At 42.3% G+C, this 12,544-nt stretch overlaps 1 non-coding gene across 1 annotated transcript; it reads right to left on the bottom strand.

The window, feature by feature from the left end:
• Nucleotides 1–9,260: 9,260 nt before the first annotated feature.
• On the bottom strand, nucleotides 9,261–9,380 carry LOC147626565 (U6atac minor spliceosomal RNA). Its single transcript, XR_015268698.1, has one exon. It is a non-coding gene; the product is annotated as a U6atac minor spliceosomal RNA (small nuclear RNA).
• Nucleotides 9,381–12,544: the final 3,164 nt, after the last annotated feature.

The raw sequence follows: 12,544 nt of genomic DNA, 5'->3' as shown, positions 1-12,544 counted from the left end.
CATACATACAAGAACTACCTATGCACTAACATATATACATACATACATACTTTCTTACTTACTTAAATATAAAACACAATCTTTTAAAGATAAAAAATGTATATAATGATCTTTAAAGTTCCAAACCATGACAATCTCGATTATTACAAAGTCTTTTGATCCACAAATTATAGCATTCTTCTACATGTCATCCCGACCTATCCTCTAATGAGAAATCTCCCAGACATGCTTCTCATCACCATGGCTATTATGCCCAAACCCTCTGCAATGTAGAGACATACGGCCATTCCAAACCTGAAAGACCCTCCAAACTCAAGCATAAGAGAAATTATATTTTGCTGGCGTCCCTTGTAGATTTCAATATTTATAGTCTAAATTGGGCTCTCTCCATATAACCAGCAAATGTACATCTATTTTCACTAGAGGCTCATCAACACCCTATCATTGACATCCTCATGCTCTTCCACCTCTTATTAACACACATCCAAGACACCTTCTTGACGAATAAAAAGCTCATACATAGAAAACTTTAAGTCTCCAGCAGCTCCAAAGAAAAATGCATGCACTAACTCACTCCAAAGCCATTCAGTCTATACATTTGCCAGGGCATTCAGGGCAAAGTTTAATTGCACACCATGCATCCCATATGTACACGGACTCAAAACACCTTTACAAAATTTTGCCTGACATCTTTTGCCCAACCCCCTGCTTGCTAAATCATTCATGATCAACAGTAAAAAGCATTTCAAGACCTAAATCCATATCCAAAAACTGCCCTTCATTGGAAATCACATCTTCAAACACTGCATCCTGTACAATCACCATCAAACGTGCATACTACTTCTTCAGCCTGTATCCATTTACCCTAGAAGCATGTAAAGTTCCATCTAAATCTGCCAATTGATAGGTACCATTGGCAAATCCTTGCATCACCAAAAAGGTCCCTCCCACTTAATTTGAAACTTCTTATGAAAGGAATTATCCAGCCTGCTATTATAACATAATACCAAATCATCCTTCATAATCTTCTTGTTGATCTTCTCCAACGTCCTTGCCTGCATATCTTCATAATGCTTCAAGGCATTATCCCTGTTCAGCTGTGCTTCTTGTAAATATAACAGCCGTTCTTTAAGGGCATCTTTAGGCTCTGCTTTTCCAATATTTTAACTGGTATCTCCACCTCAATAGGCAATAAGGTTTCCTTCCCATAAACAAGATGAAATGGAGTGAAACCCGTACCTGTCTTAATTGCTGTCCTGTATGCCCACAGGCAACTCCAGATCCCAATTCTTGCCTTGTCGCTCTGTTACCTTAGATAAAATCTTGATCAATTCACCATTAAAACACTCATTCAGGCCATTACACTGTGGATAGTAAGGTGTGGTAAAACTGCGACTGATCTTCATCTTTGTACACAAATAGTCCATAAGCTCTGCTCTAAAACCTGGACCCTGATCAGAAAGCAATTCCAATGGCACACCAAACTTACAACAAATATCCTGATATACAAACTTTGCTACTTCCTTAGCAGTAATTTGTTTCATTGCCTTTGCTTCTGCCCATCTAGAAAGGTAATCAACTGCAGTCAGGATGTAGCACTTCCCTCGGCTGGTAATAGGCAATGGTTCCACAGCATCAATTCCCCATTTTTCAAAAACATCATAAGCAAAAATTCTCTTCCTCATTTCAGGCCTTAATACCCGTCTACTGTGAGCTTGGCATTGTTTGCATGACCTGCACCAATGATTAACATCCTTATGCACACTTGGCCATACATAACCTTCCTACAATACCTTATGCAAGGTAATCTTTGAGGCAAAATGTCCACCGCATGCTCCTTCATCGTTTTCCTTAAGAATTTTGTAGATTTCTTCCTTCCAAGGTACCCGTCGCATTATCAAGTCAATTCCCTTGAAATACAAAGCATCACCAACCATCACATACCTTGCAGCTTTCCTGATGAAACCATATTTTTTTGATTTTTCAATACTATTAGAAATCATCCCTGTTAACAAAAACTCCTCAACATCCTCTAAATTCTCCCTGCCACAATAAAATAATGCATGAGCTTTAAGAACAAAAACTTCACCAATCATTCCTTGGGCTGCTTCATGAGCCTCCTCATTATGGCCTCGATCCACATGCTTCAAATTCCTTCAACAAGCCTTTAAACTTGAAACACATCTCTTTGAGTGACATATTCTTTGACTTCCAAACTCCTAATACCTATTTTACTACAAGCAATGCATCTCCTCGAATGCGAATCCTGTGTACACCATGCTTCAAACATATTTGCAATCCAACTTCCAAATTTAGATACTCCTCTTCATTGTTGCTATGTGCATCCACCTTAACACCCTTCTTAAAAACAAGGCAACCCTGTGGATCATAAAGCACCAAACCTCGTGAGGCTGCATCATGGCTTTTCCTGTAAGAACCATCAACATATAATAAGTGTGCATTCACCAACTCAGCCGCATCCTCAACTGGCTTCTTGATGGTCTCCTCCTTTATAAGAAGAGGACTCTCCTTATATGTCAGTAGATCAACTAAGGTAGCCCTCGTACTCTCTTCCACCAAGAATGAGAAAGTAAACTCCTGCAACTCAATCACCTATTTCATCATAGCCTTATGATAAATTTGTGCCATTTATCAACTGAGGCCAAAAAGTGTAGCTCGTCAAAAACACAAAGGGGCGAGGCAACAAGTAATGGCAGAACTGCCTACATGCATACATCTTCACCTACTGAAGGGTTGACATAAAATACCTGTTTCCAGTTAGGCGCCTGCATTGTAGGAATAGCTCCCAACACCTCTTTTACTTTCTAAAAAACTACCTCACACTCCTCCAACCAATGTAAAGGATCATGCTTTGCTGCTTGCTGCAAAGGATATAACAACTGTGAAGATAGAGAGATGAATCGAGCCATATACTTCACCTTTCGCACAAAAGTAGTCAGTTGCCTTGTATTCATTGGTGTAGGAAGAAGAAGAAGAAACTTGACTTTATCAGGATCTGGATCAATACCATTCTCTGATAGAATATAATAAATTTCTTCCCTCCAGGGAATTCTTCTTAATACCTGATCAGCTCCTTGCATGTATAATTCATCTCCAATCATGACATAATGCTTACTTTTCCTGATAAAATGATACTTTTAGCCTTTTTTGAGCTCTTCAGGCAAGCGACCTGAGAGTAAGTAATCTACCACTCTCTGGATAGGTATTCCCTCCCTCTGTATAATGGCTCTTCAATTTTTGCAATTACTGGATCCTGATTAATTGCCTCCTGAGCTAACTCATGTGCCATATGATTTTCCTCCCACCGCACATGTTGAATACTCCATGCTGTAAATTGATGTAGCAGCCTTCTAACATCAGCCAGACATTCTTTTAATCTCGGATTCTTTGCTCGCCAGCTACCCAAGACCTGCTTTACTACTTTAGAGAATCTCCCTTTATGATTAGCTTTTGAATTTTATGTTTTAAAGTAGCCTGCAGCCCTTGAAACAATGCTGTTTATTCAGCCTCATTGTTACTTTTAGCTTCTAGATGTATTCCATTCTTTAGAATTAGCCCGCCTTCTGAATCCTGGATTATATACCCCCCGGTGGCCTATTGTGTACTCCTCTTATACGAACCATCAAAGAATAAAACATGAGCTCCAGGAATGATAATTTGTTCCTCTTTTTCTATCTTTGAATCTACTTCCTTCACCAAGATCGGGCTGTCCTTATATGTTAGAAGATCTGCCAAAGTTGCCTTGCAAGTATTTTCAATCAAAAATGAGAAATCATATTTTTGAGGCTCCACTAACCATCGCATCATACCTTTTGAGAGTGAAGTACCATTCACCAGCTGAGGGAGTAAAGTATAGTTTGTCAGTACCACAAATGGTCTCATCAGGAGATATAACCTGAATTTCCTGCAAGCATACACCAGACTTGACAAAACCAATTCAGCCTTAGTGTATTTCCTCTCTGCTTCTGTCTTCACTCTACTTGCATAATACACAGGCTTCATATATCTGGATTCATCTCCTCTCTGCATTGAGATTGCTCCAACTACATCCGGACCAAAAGATGGATTCACATAAAAGACCTGAGAGAAATCCGGAGCTTTTACACTGGAAATACTTCCCAATACTTCTTTCACTTTCTCAAACACTTCCTCGCATTCTTCATTCCATTGCAATGGTTCTTTCCTCATAGCCTGCTAAAGAGGGTAAAGCAATTGAGACATTAAAGGAACAAATCTTGCCATATATTTTACCTTCTGGACAAAAGTTTGCAGCAGCTTCCTAGATGTTGATGGTGCAGATAATAAGACGAGCTTTTATCTTCTCTGGATCAGGTTCAATTCCATTTTGAGATATCATATGCCCCAACAGCTTCACCTTTGAATATTCTTAATGACACTTCTTTGGATTCAGCCGTCCACCTGCATCATCCATTTTAGAAAATACTTGCTTCAATTTATCACCATGCTCCTTTTGAGAACTATATACACATATATCATCCAAAAAAGCTCTCACAAAATGATCTGTAAGAGGTGCAAGTACTCTGTCAGTGTTTCTCTGATACCACGAGGGTGCATTTTTCAAACCAAATGGTACTACTTTGGTAATAGAAGCAACCCCACGGTGTAATGATAGTGGTTTTAGCCTGGTCTTCCTCAGCAATTGAGATCTGAAAATACCCAGAGAAGCCATCACATACACTATATCTCTCATATCCAGCTACCCTATCCAAAATATCATCAATGAATGATGGCAGAGGATAGTGATTGCTTTTTATTGCAGCATTCAGAGGCTTGTAATCAATACAGACTCTCCACCCACCTGTATGCTTTGGAGTAAAGACCACTGGATTTGCCCAATCTGAGTGATCTACTGGATAAATTAACCTTGCTTTTAACAACTTACTCAACTCCTCTCTTAATACAGGCAATAGCTCTCTATTTATCCTCCTCAGTTTTTGAAACACTGGCCTCACACCCTCTTTCAATACTTTAGGCATTGGTTCACATTTGAATCCTCGGATCTCTTCATATGAAGTAATGAAACAAATGAGGGAATTTATGTAGTACCTTCATATACTCTTCTTTCTCCACTGGATGCAACCTAGGATTCAGCATGCCCTATAAGAGCTTCTCTTTCTTGGTACTGGGTGATGGAGGCTGCATCAGACTGTCCATATCTTCAAGTCTGCTCTCTTCTTCCTTCTTTAACTCCTCTTCAGCTTGCATCACATACTCATTTTCTTCCTTCATTATAAATGATACTTGGCTCTCATCATCAGAAGTAGAACTCTCTTCTTCAGTTTCACTATCTATATACTCATCAGCACTTGTTTCTTTAGGCTCACTCTTCATTTCCCGCTTACTACTCATATTGAACTTCTTGGCTCTTCCTCTCTTATTATGTACTGTTATAGTTCCCCTTCTCCAATTTTGGATGGCACCCACCTGTCTGAGCCAAGTTCTGCCCAAAATCAGTGGATAAGCTCCCAAACCAACCGGCATAATATGGCAATTTATGTTGCAAACCACACCAAAAGCAGTCACTGGCACTTCTGTACATATACCCAGACACTTCACTTTTGCATGATTTGCCAAACGGAGTCTAAAATCGAAATTAGCATTCAGCTTTAACCCCAATCTCTCCATACAGGACTGAGTCATTACACTGATTTGTGCACCGCCATCAACATATTCTTCTCCAACACTCACACTTCCACACCAAGCGTCAACTGATGGACAAATATCAGGGAGGTCTTCCACAGACATCAGTTCCATTTCGCCTTGTGTGGGCTCCTGCTCATTTACTTACCTCGGATTTGCCTACTTCTTCCACTCTCTCTTAAGCTTCGGACACAATCAAAGCAATTGGGCAAAATTTATATTAGCTACCCTTCCCTTTAAATCTCCCATCAATGTATACTCCTCCTGACCTTAACCAATATGCAAATCTGAAGTTTTTTAATGTCTTCTTGGCTTCCTCTTCTTCTTCTCTGGTTGAGGGCTTATATCAAATTGGACATGTTTACCTTTCTTAGAAGATGGTTCAGGTTCTGCCATTGTACTTCTCGTCCTCTTTGCCACAGGCATAATCTCTGGAATGGCCTCTACTCCTATCAGGCTGAGAGCCGGTCCCTTTCCTTTATCCTCCCATTTAACTCCACTAGTAGAGGGTTTATTTGGATCTTTTACTTCAACACTATGATCCCTCGATCTATCATTAGTCCTCTGCATCACAGGATACATTCCACCACCTGCTCTGGGCGGTTTGTCACATTGAGGGCTGATATGTCCCCGCTCCCCACAGTTCCAGCATTGGACATTGATTAAATAATAGCCCCGTCCTCTCCCTGTTCCTCCCATATTCCCTTCACCTGTTGACATATTGTCTCTTCTATTATTTGGTGCACCTCGGCTTCTTCCCTTTCCACCTGCTTCCATCGAATTCAAACTTAGAGACTTCATGAGCTCCACTGCATCATGTATGTCCCTCTTCAAAGTGTCCTCCTGTTCAGGAACCACAACAGCTTTCCTTTCAGGATGTATACTCTCAATCTCTGGCATCTTCACAAACTTCTTCAGCTCTTCCTATATTCCCATCTACCTCAGACACTTCACCTTCCACTCCTCTCGAGCTACTCTGACAGCCTCCTCAAAGCTATCCAGGTTCTTTAGCTCCACCTTCAGACGGAGGGTTGGCTCTAGACCAACCACAAACCGGTCTCTATTTATCAGCTATGGGGGTACTTCAGGAATAAAAGCCTCACACCATAGACTCCACAGTCTACCAAACTCTATCAGATACTGATCCACATCCTTACTGTCCTTCTGCTAAATGTTACACAACTCCTTCCATACTTCATTTCGACTCCTCACTCGAGCAAACTGTGCCAAAAATGCAGCTCTGGCTACACGGTACTTAGGATCCTATTGATGAACATTCCTGTGTGTAGTCACAAACATCTGTAGCCATGTTTTTGCATCACCTTGCAAGCAATAAGTCAAAATCTGAGAGAGGATCTCCGGGGTTGCCCTGTCTTTCATCAAAGCTGTAAACTCCATCTTTTCCAGAAACCTGATTGCACTCTCATGTGGCAATCCCCAATACTCTGGAAAATCTTGAGCCATCTTCCCAACCTTAACACACAAACCTTTGTTCTCTTTCACAAACCAGAGAAAATTTTCTTCCTCTGTGGAGGCACCAAAAAGTGATGGCACAGAAGCTGTAAAGATGTTTATGCCCTTATAGGGTGCCACACTTCCACACACGCATATAAACACACCAGAACACCAGACCCAAGAGTATGAACAAGATTTATATTTTAGAAAAGATCCTTATTTCTACAGAATTGTATATCTCAAACACCAGCCCCACTGCTAATCAACAGAAAGCAACACCCCTCGCCTGAAACTCCAAGAGATAGAAATCCACAAAAACCACACACACACTCTCTCTCTCTCTTAGTGTTCAGCCAATTCTGCTCAGCTAAACACAGCAAGTCTCCTTGTCACCTTTCTCATGTTCACACAAGAACAGCAACCTGATGTCTTCCTCTCCTTATCTCCACAACAGCAGCATCATGGTTCTTCGACAGTAGAGCAGTATTGAGATATTCCCTGAACTCTGTTATCTCCTCTGCCTTCACAGTCCACACATGCACTCAACACTTGCTGCTGTCAACAGCCTCATTTCCTTCACTACTTCATTGCTCTCTTCCTTTGTTACCAGCCACCACCAGTTCTCAAAGCAAAAACCCAAAGCAACCTCTATCTTTGTCGCCAACGCGACAACCAGCCCAAGCCGTAGCACTAAGGCGGTTCCCCCCCACGGTCGCTAGTCACCAGCTGCAGCCCCACACATTGTTCTCCATCAGCTGCCCTCACCACAACTAGAAGGCTCTCCTCTCTTGCGCTCCCCACGATCGCTGCCACCTCTTTTTTTCTTTTCCGTTGACACCCACTGTTGTTGACGTACCGAGCCAACGCCGCAAGTCATCATGGCCTTCATCTTTGTTCCCCTCTGTCCACGCTACCACCTTTGCTGTAATATCAAGGCAGCACGGAACATCACTGCACCCTCAGGGCTCTCCAATCAGCTGCTAGTCACCAGCTATGGCCCCACAAAAAGCCTCTCCTTTTATCTTCGCTAACCCACAACTCTGTCTCTCCTCTGCTGCCCACCACCTTCTCTTGCTTGTGTCAGCACCTGCAGACGACCCAAAGTAAAGCCCAAGGCCAGGTTGTCCTGCTCATACCCAGAGGGCGTCACCCTTTCTTCCTTTAGTTGCTCCCGTCATCAGTCCTCGCAGCACCTCCCTTTAAAAAAAGACAGCGATTCCTCTCTCTGCACAGATCGCCCCCCTCTCCCTTCTGTCTTTTTTTGCTCTTTTTAAAAAAAACTCCTCCTCCTGCCGCGCCTCTTGAAACTTCTCCCCTTGGCTACCTTTTCTCTTCGGTATGGGCTGGCGGAAGCGTTGGCTACAACACATGCAGCCAAGTGGCTATTCAAAAAGATGGCCACTTAATATTTATTTTTTATTTTAATAAGCCTAAAAAAGTGGCCTCATTGTTCAGAGTGCCCTCTCTACCATTCCCTCATATGCTTCATCAATATACATGGTGCCAACACTTCTCCAATATGAACACAAGAGCTGCATCCGCTATTTTCCTCAATACTGATGGCTGTGCTTTCACTTCCCTTGCTCAACAAATTTTATCTCAAATAAATTTAAAAGCTGACCCAGACTAATTACATATTTCCTGACACACTCAATACTTTGCACAGTATGTACACATTACCAACTCCTATTTTGTCCACACAACGGTCCAAATTTTGGGACGGGGTACCCAAATTTGGGACGCCTGCCTCGATTTGTGTGTCGGACCGCCCCGGGGGGCGAAATTTCTTTTGTCCCCGGGAGGTTCTCCTGGTCGTTGGGGTTCAGACCGTTCATCAATCTGACGCCCAGTCGTGCATTTATTAGGGTTTAAAGGTCGTCGCTTTTTAACTAAAATGATTGAAATTTGCGTATAAGCTTGATCCAGTGTCCGTTTTGGATGCTGTAAAATCCTATATTAGGGTAAAATCACACGCAGATTCTAACTTTTGGGCTCAGAATTTGAAGATTCTAAGTAGAAATGACTCAAATAATAAAATCATTGATTTTTATACCATAAAAACTCATAAATTTATCTATTACATGAACATTTCTTTATTATAGTGAAGATGGGTATATTACATCAAAAAATTGGGGTAAGATCCACCTGAAGGTGGGTAGCCTTAACTGTGTGCTGAATTGGAAAACCCAAAGGCTTTTCCCGTCCTTATCGAGGAAGATGCTAACCTCCTCTCCATCCTTGACTTTGGCGGGGTCTATTGAAATTTGGGCCGTACACACTTACTAGGGTGCCCGTACGATGGCCGCCCAAGAACCAAAGGATGGTCGCCCACTGTATGGTCCACACGTACCTCTACGTGGACACCCATGCTGCCCCAGATCAGATAAGGTACATGCGTACCACTCCTTTCTCAGACAACTGACACCGTACCTTTCCTCTAGACCCATGCAGGCCATTGATCCATAGCCTTTGACGGTACACCGTCCTTTTGTCCTTGCTTTGCGCAATGCCCGTACCCTCACCCCTCAGCTATATAAACCCCTGGAGTTCTCCACAGACGACATGCATTTCTGTGCTGCGTACATTGTGCTACGTATGCCCTGTTGTATCGTCATCCATACTGCCGTCTGTCCCTGTGTAGCGTACTTGCTGCAGTACAGCCACCCCTTGCAGCCGCCCCTTGCAGCCATCCCTCTCGCACCCCCTCATTTGCCTCTTTTTAGATAAGCTAATTTTCCTTCATCCCCCTCTTGCTAAGAGGCAGTGTTCTTAACTCTTCTCCCCCCCCGTGTGAATAGACTAGCAGCCCTCACAGCCCTCACAGCCCTCCTCCACGTTTTTGGTCTTAAGGACATCTCACAATTCCCCCCCCCCCATTTGCGTAGACTTTAATAAGGGATTTTTGCCTTTAGATAGAGTTCATACACTATAGTCTTTTGCTCATACGGTGAGCAAACGATCTCGGAATTGAGATCCGACTGAAGCGTTTCGACCGCAGTAGCGAGCCGGCTCCAACCCTCCCTCTTCAAGCTCCTCAAGGAGATGGTGGCCAGGTTAGATTGGTTATATTTTAAAGAAAAGTTTTTGTTATATATATTGCTATTAAATGTGTATCTTTTTCTTTTTGAAATAATGACATAAAATTGTATGAAGTTACGAATTGTGTGATGCTGTATTTAATAAATTGCATTGAAATTGTTGTCTTTAAAGAGTGCAAGTTTTCCTGGCTTCAATGCTAACTCTGTTCTGTGCTTGTGTAGCCAAGCGGCATCGTTAACAAAGCCCGAGAATGGCCCAAGGTATCCCTCATACCATGGGAAGAATAAGGTTGTCCGATTAAGGCGAGAGGTTATGATGTTGTCTAGTTCTGAGGGCCCAGGCTAGTGCGGTAAATAAGCCCACCCTAGTGTGTAGACATCCCTCTGAGGGGCGGGAGGATCGAGCGATGGAGCCTCAGAGGGCGACAGGCTAGCTTGAGTCCTCGCCCGCGACCGACGATGAGGTGTATGGTCCCGTAGGGTTTTGCCCAGCATGTAGTGGTGGTGGCTGGAAGGCCGAATTCTAGATCATTGACAGAATAAAGGAAAAGAATAAGAGAGTTGGTTTGGCTTGTATGGAATTGATTCATGTATCAACTTTTTATATATATATCTTGTCTTTGGCATGATTGTATTGGGTAAAGAGGCTATTTTAACAAACCTTGTGAAAAGGGCCGTAATTAAGGAACATGTTTATTTATGTGAAATAGTGTGGTAGGATTAATTAGAAAACAAATTGAAGCGTGAGTAGGGTGGAAAGTGGGAGGATGGAATGCCCCGAGATGGCACCATCCTACGGATGTGTGGACCCGATTAGTCGAGTAGCGTTCCAACAGATCAAGTGAAAGCCCTACGCTAGATAATTAGGTTCTTAGGCAACTCTATTCTAGAAGACTAGGTCAGCGGCTGTGCCTTGCATGGATGAGGAAAAAAGTGTTGCCTCTAGAAATCAAGTCTAGTAGTTGCCCAGTTTATGATAAATTACCCTATGGGTGATTTGACTTTTAGAAGATCACGCTTCCCCTGTGGGATAGGACTAGGTCTTACCTATGAATCGTATCCTTGAATCTCTATATAGTCAAGGTATCGATAAATAGGAATTTTTCTCCAAAGTTAAGACTTAGTGGACTATCTTAATTGTTTCTCCTATTTTAGAAGGGGAAACCTTACAATTGGTATCAGAATTGATCTTAGCTCCTAGGAATTGCGATTTAAGGATTGTTTTGCAGTGAATGTTTTACCTACCATAATGCTAATTAGTGAAAACATCCTACTAAAACAAATAAGTTGAATTAATGTTTGAATGATTGTAGGAAGAGGAAGATGCCTACTCCAAGTTTCTAGTTTTCCAATGCATCTTCAAGACTGCTAGTAGTGACTCCTGGAATTTCGAGTTCCGCGACACCATGGTGCAGATACTAGAGAAGATGTCCCTCCCTCATTTCTCTCGTATTGAAAGAGGACGGGGTAGAGATTTCTAGAGTCGTGGGCCGAGATATTTCTTCATCCGAGCAGATCGAATTGGGAACCTCACCACCAACTTAAAGCGGATTCGTTGGATTGAAAGGTGAAGATGATCCGTTTATTTTGGCTCGTCGGTACCTCCAGGGCCGACACCTTTGTGACTATAGATGGGATTCGCATACCTTAGGATCGCTGGGTGTATGACAAAGTGATGCAGATCTTACCTCTTGAAAGAGTAGCTATGTTGGGATCTATCCCAATCCAGAGTCTACCACCCTTACCATCAGTTTTTAGAGTCTTAGTAGAAACTACAGTGGAACCCCCATATTTCACCTATGTGGACCGCTCTACCCTTATGTCATAGTCAAGCCTAGGAATTTTCCTTGATAGGCAAATAAGACTAATTGTATTAGTCGCAGATCTTTGTAATAAAACTTGTCCTTGTAAATATTAGGAAATAAAATAATTTCAATGTTTTACTCTCAAAAAATAAGCGTTGTGCAAATATGAATCTTGTAATCTTAAAATTGTTTCTACAATGATGGCCAGGACGATCAACCTCCACTTCCCAATGCGCTTTACACTGATACCCAGGAGAAGAAGCTCCTGCTCAAGCAAATGCAACCTCCCTCCTTTAAAGGAGAAGTTTCAAAGGTTGAGAAGGATGCTGAAGTCTGGATTGAGGCGATGGACGATTATTTCTCTGCCACCTGTACTGGAGTAGCAAATCAGTCTATGCTTGCACGGTTTCGCCTCATCGGAGATGCTAAACACTGGTGGAAATAGTGGTGCCGTGACAAGGAAGTCACCGAGCATTCTCAAACATGGGAAGACATCAAGCAAGCAGTGAAGGAAAGATATCTTCCCCCATCCCATGAATCCATAAAGATGAATGAGTTTTCTAG

Source organism: Cibotium barometz, chromosome 22 (assembly GCF_041138505.1).
Source record: "Cibotium barometz isolate CiBa-2024 chromosome 22, ASM4113850v1, whole genome shotgun sequence".
In the NCBI taxonomy this organism is placed as follows: Eukaryota; Viridiplantae; Streptophyta; class Polypodiopsida; order Cyatheales; family Cibotiaceae; genus Cibotium; species Cibotium barometz.
Note: the sequence above shows the minus strand (reverse complement) of the source record. Positions and strands in the feature narration are given on the sequence as shown.